We start from the raw sequence: 17,187 nt of genomic DNA, 5'->3' as shown, positions 1-17,187 counted from the left end.
AGCAGTTTTCTCTCTCCTGCGACATGCAACGTGTCAACTGGTGTGTGGAATCAGGTGAAGCCCTTCCAATATCACTTGCCACCTGAAGCCTGCCCGAAATACCATTTACTGCCCTACTTTTGGAACTCAAAATATATACAGTTGCACCTATAAACCCATCAGTTCTGTCTTATCATCACAAATCGCAATTGTATAGGTGTATGGCCAAAAAAACCCAATACGCGGAAAATACACAGAAAATCTGAAAATCCAGATTTCAAAATTTATGAAATCAAGTTTATAATCCCATCGGGTCGGCACTCTGACCACATATCACAATCGCAATAGGCAGGAGCCCCAGTCCATGGACTTAACACAACAACGATGCGATATGCACCATTGATCCTCCAACACTTGATCAAACTCATGATCCAACAGTTCGGATGTGATCACATCATCACTCCTCGCAATATCGAATATGTCAACGACCCTTTGTATGGTTGCAATTCTGATCATTGATCATCGATCGCCGATTCATCGTAATAGCAAGTCGCTCTGCCCGGGGTTCTGATATCGCATGGAGGCCTTCCTCTGATGTGATATGGCAGTGATCACTATCGGGGAGTCCTTCCACCTTTTCTTAAGTCCTCCCTTTGAACCCTTTCTGATGTGATTTTTTTTAAGAGCCCTTAAGTCCATTTTTATAAGAAATTTCCTCCTTTTCTAAGGATAACGGGTAATCTTCTTTTTGCAATAACTCTTTCATCCTCTGTCCATTCTGGTCCATTCAAATTGCAATAGATTCAGATTGAAAAGATATATGCAATGAGACTATTTCCAAGAGCATCCTTTGGCTTTCATTTTCCTCTATGAGGAAGATTTTTAGACTTAGAAGTCTATGTTAGATCCATTTTAGATCACACAGGGCGATGAACTTTGCCTAATGTCCCCTTTCCATAACAACTTTAGAATCTACCTTGAATTTCATTGTCCTCCATAATAGAGGATTGGTAGATCAATCCATAGGGTAGCGATGTGCTCAGGGCTAGATCAATGGAATGCTTGACCTCACAATGCAAGGGTACCCCTATGGGTGAGTTGAAGATTTCCATGTACTCCTTCATGACCTTGTCCATATGTTATTTCTGTGCAGAGGAGCCTTGTCTGGAGGTTATGATGTGGCCATAGTCTTCCTATTTCCATGAGGGAAAATCATAACGAAGAAAAATTTCCTGTTCTGGGAAATGATATTACTGCATTTTTTCACACAGATGAAAGAGATGGCAGTAGGTGGTGCTACCTCTGATATATTGTATAACTTATTTCCTAAAGAAATAATAATAGTGCATGACCTAGAGTCATACACAACATGATGGTTCCATAATTATGGTTGGCTAAATAATACATCACAAACTGCAAGAGGGAAAACATCATACAATACCTCATCTGTGAAGATCTTGACGTTGTTGGGAAGGTGGAACTACTAGCTGATGCATAGATCTCATCCTTGGTGAATCCACCCAACGATGTATAGCTTCAAGTGTGGTATGGGCAGTAGGACCAAATGCTTCATGACCTTTGCTAAAATGAGTTTCTTTTGGCTTTCATTGTAGACAATGAATTATACTGGAGAACACTTTTCTCACATTTGTGTGTGGAAGATATGCCCCCCCTCCTCTGCATATTTAGGCTCAATCTTCTAGATCTTGGTGGTGGTAATGGTGGCACTAGGCTCCACATCAATAATATACTTCCATTTTCCATTCCACCTGTTTGGTTCTAACTTAGTGTTGGAACAAGCACCTAATTTCGAAAAGTCCAGTTCAAACACCAGTGACTACTTGGCTCAAAACTCACTTGTGTTATGAGTGGGACTCTTATGGAACTCAGACCATTTCCCTGTTTCCTTCTTTGTATTCATGGTGTTTTTATTTTCTTGCGACTTCGGTCGGCTGTTCTAGGTCACCCCACCCTAGATTTTTCTTTTATTCGACAGTTATGGGGTAATTTTGCCTTGCTTTAGATTCACAGATCCAAATTATCAGTTCTTCTGTTTAAATTTCATCTTTGTCTTGACAACCTATCGATAGGAAACACCAAGATAGGATATGTCTAGGAACTCCATCTCATCCTGGATGTACTCATGTAGATAGTCATGGTACTTGAGTACCAAATGATACTTAGAATCTTTGATACTCAACTTTGTGCAAAGGGTTGAAATATCTTTGTGAACTTCAACACGTCCTGATCCCTTCCTTTCCGTAGTGTGTTCCACTTTATGTATTTATCTTCATGGCTCATGAAAAGGTAGTATTGTTCCTTGATGGAATCTCACAAAGAATTCGAATTGGGTGTGGCTAAAAATAGTGAGGGTTCCCCTTTTTCCTTTTCTTCACAGTAGGTTTCCCACTAGTCCTTAACATTGGGGATAATTTTGAGGAGAGAAAAGATAATATTTTCCTGATTATAAAATTCATGAACCGAAAAATATCCCTTTAATAGATTTAAGCATATATTTATCACATATGCATCAATCTAGCCTTTAAATATGGGAATGTCAAAGTTGACTTTTACCTTAAAGGGAGTGGTTCCTCGAGAATGGTTGTTGGATAAATATGCATCACCTTTGGGTAGCCGCTAAATGATTTGGGAAAAATTATCCATCATCATTTTCCTCTGTTTCTCAGGGGCTTCCTCGATTAATATTTTAAAAGGATATCCACCTCCCTCATCTTTCTTTTATTTTGCTATTGGAGGTCATCTAGGTTTGCAAGGTTGGTCTTGAAAACGTTCAACCAATTCGAGCCCTAACTCCTTATACCCTGACCTTGTTGGGGACATCCAAATAATAACAAAGAAAGATGGGAACACTTTCATACCACTATTCCGGACATATGTAGGAACACAATAGAATAGAAATATAAACATAAACATACATATGTAGCATAAATAAATCTTTATTTCATTAATATCAAACAACTAAAAGATGCTTACAAGCATAATGGAAATAAGCTAGCTTGGGTGATGGTTTCTTATCTCTGAGATGAGATTTGGTGGATACACCTCTGAACTATGTTACAATGAGGCTCAAGGGCCTTTTTAGTATTGGAAAAAAAAGGGAAAACATAAATAACCAAAAACCTAATCCCATGAGACGGAATTCCAAGAGTTTGTGGGCCCTGTTGGGATTAATTGGGAAGCCAACTTCCTAGGTATGATCTCCATTTGGTGCATATGATACATCATTGGAAACATATCTCTAAGTACTATGGTATTTACAATAGGACCTTTCCTATGGCCACAATCTTTCTCTTGGCCTAAAAAAAATTCTTTTAGGGGGTCAAAATAGCGTTGGATGTTCAAGACCTAAAAAACTACTAAAAGTAGTAAATGTTGTTATAATCAAGGAAACTGATGAAACTAACTAGAGGTCTAGGTGTAATAGGGAGGTGGCCACCAGTATCCATCTAGATCAATTTTTATCTAGTTTCTTGAAAATAACATGTGCTTATATTCACATTGTTAGAAATTAATTAACAGAGCAATGGAACACATAAAATATTGCAGAAACAATAAACATAGAAAAGCATAACACAAGAGAGACACATATATACATATTTAACCCAATTTGGGTTATGTCCATGGAGAAAATATTATTCCTTGCGTTTATGTTTTCTAGCAAAACGAAGAGATATAACCTACAACAAATCCACTATAATTTCCTCTTTGCTCTGACATAGTCTCTCCTCTTTTCTTCACGCATAGAATAATACAAAGACACAATAAAATTCCCTCATATAAATCAAGGGTTTCCTTCTAGGGAAAAAAACCTAATTAAAATAAATTATGCCATCATATCCTTCACCTATTGACTATGAAATTACAATATTTTACAAGGCCAACTTCCCCTGGAAGCCCCACGCGGAAATAGTGGGGGAGCAGAAATGAGGGACTGGGATCCAACCACAACTGAAACAAAAAACTATGAATAATAAGGAATATAATCAGGCTCCACACCCAACACACATAAATAATAGTTACTTTTCTATGTTCTTGGAAAATAATTTGTTTAGGTGCACAAAAAAATAGCCATCAAGCTATATTTCCTTAAAGAGATTATGTTCTTATAAAAATACTAGTTATTATGTTAGTTTTCTTGGGGAAAAACATGTGTTGTTTACATAAAATATTATCTATTAGTGTTCTTGTAAAAAAAAAAATTGCTTATATGCATAGGAATAATAGCTATTGTATTAAGTTTCTTGAGAATGAATATTTGTTTGTCTAAATAATAGTTATTGGTTAGTTTTTTTTAAAGGATTATATGTTTACATAGATATTAAACTAGTTTCTTTTGGAAAAGAATACACACAAAGTATGAGTAGTTGTGGTGGTTTTCCTTTTTGAAAATAATGTGTCATTGTGGTCAAAAGTAGGGTTTAGCTAGTTTATTTTTTTTTATACATGGGAAGTAAGGATTAGGAAACATGTATTGATAATCTTTAGGTATTTTATCTTATGCATGTCAAAATTTGAATGGTTAGGCATGGTTTATAACCATCTACATGCATGGATAAATAAACATGTTCTCCTAGTTATGTACTTTTGGTTAATGTATGTGTACTGATAATAAATAGTTGAGTGTAAATACTTTTTATGCATCTAATTATCCATATGAAAACATGTTTGAAGCATAGCTAGCAAAGATTTATTATTTGGACGTCAAAGTTTGCTAACATTTATGATTCTAGGAAAGGATTGTAATTCATTAGAAGGATGGATTATCTTGAATGTTATAGCAAGAAAATAACAAGTGGTCCACGCAGATTGAAGGAATGTCAACTGCAAAAAAATCCACTGATGGAAGTGTCATACCACAAAGACATAGTGTTCGAGAATTTGTGCGTAAACGCTACCATGATTAATGTAATAGATTCTAGCTTGTTATATTGAAGTTAAGATGATATTTCTTTGTATGTTTATTTTTTAACAATGTTTAGGGGATCGAATCCCTTACATCCATTGAGTCAGCGGTGAATAGCCTCACAAGTGTTTAATAAAGTAAAATGTTTTCTAATTATCACCCAATGTGATTTCCAACGTATGTTTGTTTTCAATGATGTTCTTTCCTATCGTGCGATTATAATGATGTTGACTACTTGCACGACATGAAATTTACATTATCAAGTATGTGATTAAATAACCTAGTTAAAAGAATCATGACAATAAGGCAAGGTTAAATCAGGAAGTTTATGTTAATATGCTACAAAAATAGTTGTTAATGGCTATGTAACTTAATATTCCCTTACTACAATTTACTCTATGTAATGATGAATATTTTATCTAATGGTGAATAAAGGAAATGGAATAGTAATTCAAAAAGTTACGCATTAGTAAATTCTATAAAAAATTCTAATCCTATGTGCTTTTACATGAGGTTACTTGAGGATGTTACAGTACTTAAGATATGGAGGTTGCATGAAGTACATATGAAGGTTTTGATTATATATTGTAGAGTACAATCTTCAGGGTTTAATTTCCACTATGAATGGAATCCAAGGCTCCTTAATGCTGCTACCAATCAAAATCGGAAACACGAATGGAAAATTGAAGGGGTTGAAAAGTTTAGCCTAACAGCGAGGGGTAAAATTTTGGCAATTAGATGAACATTTAACTTCTTAAAACAAACTACTCAACATTAAATTCAAGGGTGATGCTAGAGGAAGAGTATGTGGGTTGTATAAAGTGACTACGACTCATGGAAGGAAGTGTTTTTATGTGACCATATTGCCATTGTGAGAGTTATTCATGAGACAAGGTGGGTGAATGGGATGGAGCTTAACACACATTTCTCTAATTGTATTTATTTACCTAGGCTTTCTCCAATTGAAATTATTTAATTGAGGGTTAGCGCAGACGCATGCCATATATGTTTGCAGTTACGAAAGAGAGCAAAAGAAAATAGTGTGTTATTAAATTATTTGTGAGGTTTGCATGAAAAACATGAGAACATGTTCTTACCTACTCAATGCGGTAGTCATGGGTTGTTTGTGAGTCACACAAATCTTGATCTTCATAATCCTATACATACTGAGTGGGTGCAATGCATTATGTGTGTCTAGGAGCATTGATACCATGTTTATATGTCATCATTGTGATTAAATTCTTCTCGACAATGCCCATAACAATAACAATTTTCTCCAAGTTCATGGTTTCTATATGTTTTTTCCTCTTCCTCTTAGCTGAAGTACCCTTAGTCTTCATTGCGAAATTTTGTTGCTTTTATTTGTTTCAATATTTCACGATAGATTGGTATAGTTTTATGCAAGGAAACCATATGAAAAATTGAACTAGTGACAAAATTGGAATAGGTCAGGGATGATCACTATTTAAGCGTCGATAAATCATAAAGAAACTATATTTTCAAAGAACAATATCTTAAGTTGATGGATGCATTTTTACTTGAAGCATGAAGTATTATTTTATGTAACTTGGCAGGTTACCTCTTATTGTGCAAAAGCTACCTGATCATTCTAGTGCAAGTTTTGCAAAGAGACACATGAAATGGAACATTAAACAAAAACATGATGGGTAATCTTAAATTCCATGAGAAGAAGATACTATTTAAGAAATTCAAGTTGCAATTCTCCTATGAGCGATACAATGGGTTCCCTGCACGTTTATAAACATAATGAATTTTTGGTTACAAAATACAAGATAAATCATTGATGGTGCTAATGTTGTGAAAATAGATTTCCTTAAATTTTGTCACATATGGGCATTTTCATAGAACAAGCAGAACAATGTCAAGAGCACGAAACTATTGGAGGTAAGGTGGAGGAGGAACAATTTTGGAAGGGGTGAAACTACAATAGCGAACCAATCCACTTCTCTATGTGCAAAATAAGGGATCCCCCATCACTTTCCATCGATTTGGGAAAAAAAAGGATAGTCACTCGATTGTGAGCAAAAAACCCCACATTAGTGGATGTTGGACACCTAATCCTAATGGGTTAGCGTGGAAGTTGAATGGACAAAGCAGTCCAAGAGACCTTGGGATCTGAATCCCAAGAGTCACCTATTGTACTATAAATGTGTATCTTATGTTAATAAAAAAATAAACTCACTGATTTATCTTTCCTAATGTTTTCCTGTCCATGTGAGTTTAACATGGTATCAGAGCAACTTGTTTTTCTGTGGCCTGTTATGTGCATTTCATGTCAGTCCTGGCCCTCTGCCATATAACGCATCTGTCCAAAACGGTTCTGAGATGCTTGTCTGTCAATTTTATTGACTGCGCACTCTGACATATTAAATGCTGAACGTTTGTCTGTGCCTCTACCCTTGAACGTTAATGCATTGATTAACTTCTGCATATGCTCTCTGCTCTCTATCCGTTTTCTCTGCGCATCTGACAAACCTGCTCTCTGCTCTCGATCCGTTTTTCTTGAGTACGCTGACATATCAGAGCTGCCCCTCTGACCTGACAACGCATCTGCGCATCCGTTTTTCTGCTGCCTCTCCACAACGTGTACACCAGGAAAGCTAGGGATGGTCAAGGCGCGGTATTTGGTGGAAAAACTCAAATTCTCCTCTAAAGCGGCTGATTGAAGTTTATTCACGGGTAATGTTTGAGCTACTGTCTTTTTCATCGTAGAATTGAAAGTTCAAGAAACGCAGTATTAAGTCCAAGGGTAAGAACTTCTTTCTCTTTGTTTCTGGAACTCTTAACGATCTGTTGACTGCAACATGAGCTGTTCCATCTGGTCGGATTCTTGAAAGCCGTAGGTTATGGTTATAGCTTCGAATCTGGCCTGCGATTTCCCTCGGGGTAGAACGGTGGTATTGACAGCATTCACAAAAGTTGATTGCTGACCGAGCCTCCATGATCCAGTTATTTATATAACTTGGAGAATAAATTTGCCAAGGGAATAGGATTTTGGAAGTTTTATTATGTGATTTCTGTTGTTGGGACGAAAATGTTGTTCACAGGACCAAGTTTCATTGCTACCTGGGCTGTGTATCATACAAATCTTGAGCGTATGGGCTGAAGTGGGGAAGTATTGTTACCACAGGTCGTATTTCACACCTGGCCAAGGAATCGATTCTTAAAGGGTCTGTTTCTATTGCTGGGAATGTCCATGAGTTTTCAAGAGTTCGTAATCCATGATTCCATCCCTGTGGCAGCACACAAGCTCAGAAAGTTGTATAAGAGGAACATAAATCACTTCTGCATATAATAGCATTGCTGTAACCTCACTCTTGGACTGCGTGTTACCTCAATAACCTGTTCTGCGTGGAGCCTCAAGAATTACCATTAAGGGTGAACCATTATATGCATTTCTGGGAGCTATTGTCTATTATCTGTTGTATTGAATTTCTAAAGTGGTTATTGAAAAATGCAAGTTCGTTTTGGGAAAAAAATTATATAGGGAGCTGTTTAAACAAAATCCTTCGGCGTTGTATCAATACCGTGGATCCTGGAATATGCTTTACTAGTGTCCGCCCTTCAAAAAAAAAAAAAAAAAAAAAAAAACGGCGGACCCAAATTGTGAACTCAAGTGGTAAATATTGACGAAGAGTATAACAAATCTTCTGCACCGCCTATTGACCTTCTTGTATGTAAATTTTGATGCCAGAAAAAAAACTTAGCTTAGGCCGTCCGCGGACGAAGCTGGTGGTCGAGATTTCTCCACGTGGAATCATGGGTAGAGGAATGTTCCAGCATGTGCCAAGACAGTTCGGTGAATAAATTTGGTCAAATGTTGACATGTCTCATCGCCATTTTGGTGGGTGTGAATGCCCTTGTTCGTGATTTGCTACTTTCCTGAGCTGGTACACATGTTTCCAGATTCAATGAATGGTTGCTGAAGATTCAATGAAATTTTGTGAACTGGAGCCCAAGGGAAAGCATGTATTGATCACTGCCATCTACTGTCCAAGAATACTGCTGTCCAAGAGACATCTGCGGCGGCAACGAAGAGGCACAGGGATAACCTCGGTCTTGAAGTCCAAGAGACATCCGCAGTAGCAACGAAGACGGGTGACAGTCTCACATCAAATCTATAACTTTGAATTCATTAAGCTTAATATCTCAGATACATTCGAATTAATTATAATTTGTTCAAGCTGCTGGATGTAATACGTCTCCATTCAAATTTAGAAGAAAACGTCTTTGCTTCATTTTTAAGACCAGATGTATCATGAGATCCACTATTTCAATTAAGAGGCTTTTTTGTGGCTGCTAAAGTTTATAGATTTGCTGACAGTGGCTTTGCATAAGCGAAGCAGGTTTGGATTCAAAGGGTTCTCTTCATTCTACATTGGTTGATGCAATTCGGCCACATTTACCAACTTTGCGCAGTAGTCTTTTTGGCAAGCGAATTCTTTCACGTAAAAATTTGAAAAAGTAACCTGTATACATGTCATTTTGGAGACTCGTGGTTTTATAGAATACAGCTCTGGCACCCAACGTTCTCATCAGTGTGCCACATTTTGTAGACTGTAGATTATTTTCTTTTTATTGCCGTGTAAAATCAAGTATTGAATGTGTAGCCTCGTAATAAGATCTTGTGTCTAGCAAGAGCACTGTATTTGTTGTTTAGATTGGAGGGTAACGAGTGCCTGTATCGGCTCACAGTTGTACACCGAATCAAATCAGTAATTGTTTCATGAGGAAGTGTCATTTGCAGCCAAAAGTGTATATCTTTTGAGAATCCCTATAGAGCAATCATCTTAGATACAAAGATTAATGAGTGTTCCACAGACAGGCTTGTAAGGACATTTTTCTGTCTATGGTTATGTATCAGCTGTTTTCTTTTATAGCTGCCTGGATATAACTCCAAAATCTTGCTGCTGATACTATAAAAGGAGGACTATAAACTCAGATCTTTATAGTGACAGAAAGTGCCCAGTTGGATCCTGCTGAAGAGTGGAGCATGCTTTGTTGGAAGTTAAACTCTCAGGTGAATTGAAGAAAATTCATTTTTTTTGAATGAGGAGTCTGTTTTCTAGATATCACCATTCTTTGTATTTGAATCTATTGCAAGCTGATCGATTTGAAGTTGTTGCCATAAGTTTATTTGGTGTCCATCTTTTCCTCATTGTTTTACTATCTTTTGAGGATAGAAATGGCTCCAATCGGTGCAATATTAGAGTTAGTTGACAATCTAATACTCTCTAGTATGAATAATGCAGTCAAAATCAGCAAGGATTTTCTCACCAATATTCATAGTTGTTTGCAAAATGTACAAGAAAAGATCGATTTTTTGCATCTTGAAACAAAGCTACAGCAGGAAGAATTACACCAGTGGAGTCATCATTCTGAACCTGTTTCTGTTTAGAACAATGAAGCAGACTCCCATAAACAGCAAGTCAATAATGTTACAGTTCATTCAGATAAAGCAGCAAAGTTACATGCAGATGCAGAGGTTCAGTCTGCACTTCCCAAGCCCATCATCAGACCTTGGGAACAGCTTGTCCACAACAAGCATAGAACTGGTCTTGGATATGACAAGGAATTGTCCTTTCATATTCCAGACTATGCCAAGCCCATTCAGTTTCAGAGTGCTGGATTCATTTATGATAGTTCACCTGCTCCTCATGACAGTTCAGCTTCAGCTGTTCCAGATTCTGCCCCTCTTCCACAGCAACAACAACAACAAAAACAACAGATCGTGAAATGCCAACAGTGTGACTGAGTTGGCCATCTGAAAGATCACTGTTTTGATCTTCATCCATGTGAGCACTGTCATAAAACCAGCCATTCTTCACACAGATGCTTCAGAAACAAACATCCTGCAAGAACAAAGATTCATCTTGGATGGATCGCTTCTTGGCAATGGGCATCAACAGCCAAGAAGATATTCCAAACACATATCAGAACTTGTTCTAGAATATTGAACAGTCTTGCAGTTGAGTTTTCTCCATCTTCTCACCTTGTACCTGACAGGGGGGGAAATGATGGTCATCTACAAGCTTCAAAGTCACATCAAGCGAGCCTGAGCCACAACCTGCCACACCAGTTTCAGAGTTGCAGCCAGAGACAAAGATGCCCGTGATCACAGATTGAGAACACTTCCTCTAGCAGAAGACACCAGCTTCTTGCCAGTTTTGGAAAAGTTCCAGGAATTGCATTAAGCATTCCAGAGTTGTTGGTTATCCTTAAACCATCACAGGTTGAGACTTCCCTCTTCAGGTTGAAGTTTTACCTTTAATGCGGGGTGAGACCTCCCTTTTATGGCTGAAGGTTTCCCTCTTTAAAACAATAGGATCACTTCCTCTAGCAGAAAACTTCAGTTTCTTGCCAGTTTTGGAAGAGTTCCGGGAACTGCACTAAGCGTTCCAGTGTTGGTGGTCATCCTTAAACCACCGCCCTTTTATACCAACATTTCATAGAGCACATTCATCCTAGTGTTGCCATGCATCTTTTGCACATTTTGTATTACAGCTCTCTTCTTGGACTCATACATAACCCTTCGGATTAAGGGGGGGAATGTTGGACACCTAATCCTAATGGGTTAGCGTGGAAGTTGAATGGACAAAGCAGTCCAAGAGACCTTGGGATCTGAATCCCAAGAGTCACCTATTGTACTATAAATGTGTATCTTATGTTAATAAAAAAATAAACTCACTGATTTATCTTTCCTAATGTTTTCCTGTCCATGTGAGTTTAACAGTGGAGCCCCTCCTTGGTGACATTAGCTAGGTGGGAAGGGGGCAGGGTCTATTATTTGACCTAAGATGCTCATTTATGAAAACTCTTCCACCATTAAATAAGGGGCAGATAAGAGAACCAAAGCATATATCTTATGTGTTTTAAGTCATGCGAGTGGTATGGTGGACTCCAAAAGGGGTGTGGCAACATACACATGTTAAATATAAATTTATTAAATATTTCTATAGTTTGTGATGGTGGGCATCATTTATGTAGTATACTTTTACGTTTATATAAACTATGGTGAGGGTATAACCTTTGAATTGGAGGTTCCATGTGGTGTCGTGTTGTAGGTGGTAGGCCTCGATATTTTTTATTTAAACAAAATATATCTATATATTATTATTGTTAGAATGTTTCATATGTGAGGGTCCATGGAGGATTATACATGGACGATTATTAGATGTTTTTCTTTTAAATTAAACCATAGTAAGGGGTTAATATTGGTGATGCAGGGCATGAACGAAGGATGGAGGGCCTAATTATATAAAACTATTTATGAATATTTTTCTCCAACATGTGTATAAAGAGGACCAAGGACGAAAGGGTATAGTTCATATACAATGCTTATTTAAATTTATTTTAGGTGCGGTTAATGGTGGCCAAGAGTTACGTGAATGGGTTTACTTAGGAAATTTTGGGGGATGTAATAATGTCAAATTTTTAGAATGAACTAAGGCCTCAAATAAATAAGGGAAACGAGGAAAAGGAATAGAACTTTATAGGGGCATATTTTCATGCCCATTATTCAAAATTTAACCCATGAGTAGTTACTAGATAGGAAATTTTGAGTTGAAATTGACTATCAACTCAAAATTTTCATCTGAGGACAAAATTATCTAAATATTCCTGAGAAAATATACAGGTGACAAAAAGAAATAAAATACAGTATTTATAAGATGGGTTTATTGAGGGCTGAAGGAGATACCAAACCTTAAAAATTGACTCTACCCTATTGGAAATCTGGGAGGCTTTACAATTACATTAGATTTTCCTTACTTTTATAACTGTAGAAATTAGGATATATATATATATATATGGAACTTCTCATGAAGTTTTAATAAAAACCATAAGACACAAACCTACTCTACTACTTTGTGGATATTAATTGACAGTTTAGAACAAAACTCCCATACATGCAAGAAGAAATAAGACACATGCAGCAAGTATTTTTATCTAAGGAAAGAAATTTTCTAAAAACCCTAATACCTTATTGCATTAATCAAATGATTAGAGATGTATTACAATTTCTTTGCTCAACTGAGCTCACCCTGTAAGTACACAAGCTATCTCTCTTGTCATTGAATGCCTCTAACCCACACTTAGTTAATTTTTGGCTCAGCTTGAGCTCCTATTTGGTTGTGACGTTCCTTGAGGAATTAGCCCTATTATTTAGGAAATTCTTGTAATTGAATTGCACAATTCCTTAGGCTGATCATATAACTATGTGCAACACTTGTACACTGAAGACTAGTCTACAACTGATGTTACACTACCTTGGAATCTCCACCTCAAATGGGCAACTCAAATTATCTACATGCACTAGCATTTTATGTCGATTGATTAGTTAACTAGATGATCACTATGTTTGATTGAAGTCCCACTTCTTAACTGACTGTCCACTACTTCTTCCAACAATTGGAACTAGCTTAATTAAAAACAACCTGAGATAACTTACCTTGATTGCTACAAATGATAAATCACACACGAAAAACTGAACTCTAACTCTTCCAAATTGAATTTACTAAGTAAAATGGGTGACACAAGATATGTCACATAAGTTAACATCATCCAAGATATTTTTTGATGTGGAAATTAGATTTTTTCTCAATTTAATCAAGGCAAAATAAAATTGAGAATTTCTTGCTACATTTTTCAACACTCCCTCTTATCAAGAAAGTGATTATCAACCACTCCTGTCCTACACCTGTGGAACTCAAACTTCCCTCTTGACAAGGCCTTTATTAAAATGTTATAATCTTGTTCCTCTTTTGGAATGTACTAAAACAACGTTATCTTCCATTGCACCCCATAAATGGTGATACCATATATATATATATATATATATATATATAGAGAGAGAGAGAGAGAGAGAGAGAGAGAGAGAGAGAGAGATACACATATATGCTTGGATCAATCATGAAAAACAAGATTTTCATAGAGCTTGATGCAACTCTGATTATCACAATAGATAACAGCTAGATCCATGATCTTACCAAATAATCCAACAAGTATCTTTCTTATCAAGATCACCTCACATGTTTCTTGACTTGCAGTAACGTATTTTGCTTCTATCGAGATGAGTGCCAAAGATTTTTGCTTCCTACTTTACAGAGAAACCATTGTGGACACAACATTGAAAATTCCACCTAATGTAAACTTTCAGTTCGATGGACTCCTTGCCCAATCTGCATTTATGAAGTCATACAAATTCACTCCCTTCGTCTTTTTGTACCATATTCCAAATTTGGTAGTGCCTCTGAGGTGTCGTATAACATGCTTGGCTTTCCTCCAGCATAATTTTTTTGGCTTAATCATACCTTGGCTCATTTATTTGACTGCATATCACATATTTGGTCATGTGTTCATAAGATACATTAGTGAATCCACCAACTTTCGATAAAAAATATCATTCTCTTCCCCACCTGAGTGGCATCGTCTTTCCTCCAGTTGGTTGCTAGAGGTGTCTCCATGGGTTTACAATTGTCCATGTGGAGCTTGTTATTTATCACGTCAGGTTACTTTCTCTAAGAGACAAAAAATTGCCATCACCTTTCCATACTTCCAATCCAATAAATCAGTGCATGAGACCCATGTCCTTCATTTCAAAATATTTTGCAAGTTCATCCTCACAAGATTTGATTAGATGCTCATCACTAGTTAAAATAAAGTCATTAACGTATGATGTAGGTTTGCATTCGCGTCACTTTTCGTGAAACCCAAACTGATGAGATAGCTATCAATCCTAGTGTACCAAGCACAGGGTGCTTTCCTGAGACCATACAACACTTTCTTGAGTCTACACACATGAGACTCTACATCAAAAGTCTTGAAGCCTTTTCATTTCTTAATATACATCTCCTCCTCAATAACTCCATTAAGGAATGTTGCTTTTACATCCATCTACTGGATTTTCTACCACATTTGTGTAGCCAAAGAAAGAATTGATCTAATAGATGAGTACATTGCTACAAGACCAAAGTTCTCCTCATAGTCAATCGCCTCAACTTAATGGTACCCCTTGGCCAAAATTTTGGCCTTTTACTTTTCTATGCTCTCTTTTTTTGCATGCTTTACCTTGAAGATCCATCTGGAATCCACAATTGGTTTCCTTGTTGATATTGGGACCACTTTCCAAATACTGTTATTTACAATGGATTTGTATTCCTCAACCATTGCATCAATACATATAGGTTGCTCTATTTCTTCCTCGAAAGAGGATGGCTCAACCTATAGAATCTTAGTCATTAGATCCATGTAGACAATGTACTGATCTAGTGACCTTGTTTGCCTGTGCTAACTTCAAGGAGCACCCACATTCTCCCTTGCATCCTGCACAAGCCTCTCATCTTCACTGGTCCTTTTTCTACCTTCTATGTATGATTCTACTTGCATGGTTGCTTCCACTCTCTGCCCCTCAACTTGTGGCAGCTCCATAACTTTTTGAGGTTCCTCTTTTGGTGCTAAAATATCCTCTTCTAGTGGGATCTTGACCTCCCTCTCAAGACAACACCACATTCCCTTGTCTCCATCAAAATTGACATCTGTTCGCACAATTTTCATTCTGAGGGATTTCAAGTAAGCATGGTAGTTTTGTGGAGTTTCTGTAAAACCCACAAATACCGCCAATTTTGTTGTTGAACCTAGATTATTCCTTCATCTTTTGGAGACATGGCAGTAAAAGAGGCTCCAAAAATCATGATGTGTGACACATCTGTCTTTCTCCTCAAGAAAGCTTCCTCTTCTGTAATCATACCTGAAATTTAATGAGGACTCTGGTTCTACAAATAGAATATTGTGCTACATGACTTAGCCCAAATTTTCATATGTAGGCCTTGATCATGAAACATCATCATCAATACTCCCCCAATTCTATGATTCTTTCTCTCACCCACCCCATTTTGTTGTGGGTTGTGGGGTGTTGTGAACTCTCATTGAATGCCTTCTTTGCATAAAAAATTTTAAATTCATTCAACACATATTCACCTCCATTATCTTTCTTGTGAGTCTTCACCTTCTTGCGTGTTTCTTTCTCAACTAGTGCCTTAAATTCTATGAACTTGGAGAATATCTTATCCTTCTTCTGCATGAAGAGGATCCAACACTTCCATGAGAAGACATCAATAAAAATGACAAAATATTTGTGCCTGGTAGTGGAGGATATCGAGAAATGTCCATAGACATCAAAGTGGATCCTTTCAAGGACTGCATGTGCTTTGTTGTCCCAATTACAGAATGTTAATTTTGTGTACTTCCCCAAGGTATATCCTTTTCATAAATCCTGCTTCTCAAGTGCTCCTTTGGGATGCCTTGTGGTTACTTGTTGCATGATCTTCAAAGTTCCATGATGCAAATGGCCAAATCTTCAATGCCAAAGTTCACCAACATCACGACTCTACATATTCTCCACCTTTATGCTTAGTGCAACATAGTCCTCCATGTCTAGCTTGGATAGATTCTTCACATGAACCCTAATCTACTTCGGCCATCCTATGGTTATGCCTCAAGAGTATCTTCACTTTCTTGAAGATCACATTATAACCATGATCTTCCAAAACTTCCACAAAGATGAGATTTTTCCTTAGGTCCGGAATGAACATGACATCCTTGATACTGAGGGGGGAGCTTGACTCCCTTTGGAGGGTGGGTGTATCAATCCCAGTCATGTTATACCTTCCTTCATCCCCCCATCCCGATGTGTATCTATAAATATTTTTCTTCTAGGTCACTGAAAAATTCTCTGTTCCCTATCATGTGGAACAATACAGCTGAATCCAAGTAACACACACTCCCCATCACTATGTTGGTCAGGCATGCAATGATGGTAAATTCAAGCTCGAATTGTGAAACCAAGGCTTCACTTGCTTCTCCTCTTGAGGTAGTTTTTCTTGCCTTCCTTTGTGGACACTTCATGGAATAGTGCCTCAAATCATGACAATGAAAGCATTGACAAATATTTCTTCTTGCCCCCTTGACTCATTTATGGTTTGGATAGGGATTTTTTTTTTTTTTCCCTTATTTTCCTTTCCTTCCAATGAAATTTTGTCTTCATCCTTACCCTTGGATGAAGTCCCATATCTAGTATTCCCCCTTATTTTCTCTTGTACCAAATCAGACCATAAGTGCTCCCAATTCAGAAGTTTCTTCCTCCCATTCACCTAATCTTGATAGCTATGCCAACTCTTGGGAAGGCCCAGAAGGTAGAGGATTAAAAATTGTTCTTCAGGGACATTAACACCAACCCTGCAAATTTCATCACAACATTGTGTAAA

This window comes from Pinus tabuliformis, chromosome 5_2, assembly GCF_031772625.1.
Source record: "Pinus tabuliformis cultivar Carrire ecotype Pingquan chromosome 5_2, CPIR1, whole genome shotgun sequence".
In the NCBI taxonomy this organism is placed as follows: Eukaryota; Viridiplantae; Streptophyta; class Pinopsida; order Pinales; family Pinaceae; genus Pinus; species Pinus tabuliformis.
The sequence above is the reverse complement of the archived record's forward strand: the minus strand, read 5'-3'. Positions refer to the sequence as shown.